Genomic DNA, 650 nt, shown 5'->3' on the forward strand with positions numbered 1-650 from the left:
CAGGGTTTTACAGCCCTTACTTCATTGTACCCAAGATAGGCGTTGGGTTACGACCAATCTTGAATCTGCGTGTCTTGAACTGGGCCCTTCGCCGGAAACTGTTCAAGATGTTGACGCAGAAACGCATCTTCGGGTGCATCCGTCCCCAAGATTGGTTTGCAGCAATCGACCTGAAGGATGCGTACTTCCATGTGTCGATCCTTCCACGCCGCAGACCATTTCTGCGGTTCGCGTTCGAAGGACGAGCATATCAGTACAACTGGGAAAAGAGCAAACTCTCCCCGATGCAGAGGATCTCTTCTTTCGGTATGGAGCTGGATTCGGTCGAACAGACAGCACACCTCACAGAGGAATGTGTGCGGTCGGTGCTGAACTGCTTGAATTTAAAGTTTCTTTCACTCTGCTTCTGCTTGCACTGGCCACCATCAAGCGGGTAGGGGACCTGCACGCATTTTCGGTCGACGATTCGTGCCTAGAGTTTGGGCTGGCTGACTCCCAGGTAACCCTGAGGCTCTGGCCCGGCTATGTGCCCAAGGTTCCCGCTACTCCCTTCAGGGATCAGGTGGTGAGCCTTCAAGCGCTGCCCTCGGAGGAGGCAGACCCAGCCCTAGCTTTGCTCTGTCCCGTCCGAGCCTTAAGGTGCTACGTAG

The sequence above is a fragment of the Sinocyclocheilus anshuiensis genome, unplaced genomic scaffold (assembly GCF_001515605.1).
Source record: "Sinocyclocheilus anshuiensis isolate Anshui unplaced genomic scaffold, SAMN03320099.WGS_v1.1 scaffold569, whole genome shotgun sequence".
Lineage (NCBI taxonomy): Eukaryota > Metazoa > Chordata > Actinopteri > Cypriniformes > Cyprinidae > Sinocyclocheilus > Sinocyclocheilus anshuiensis.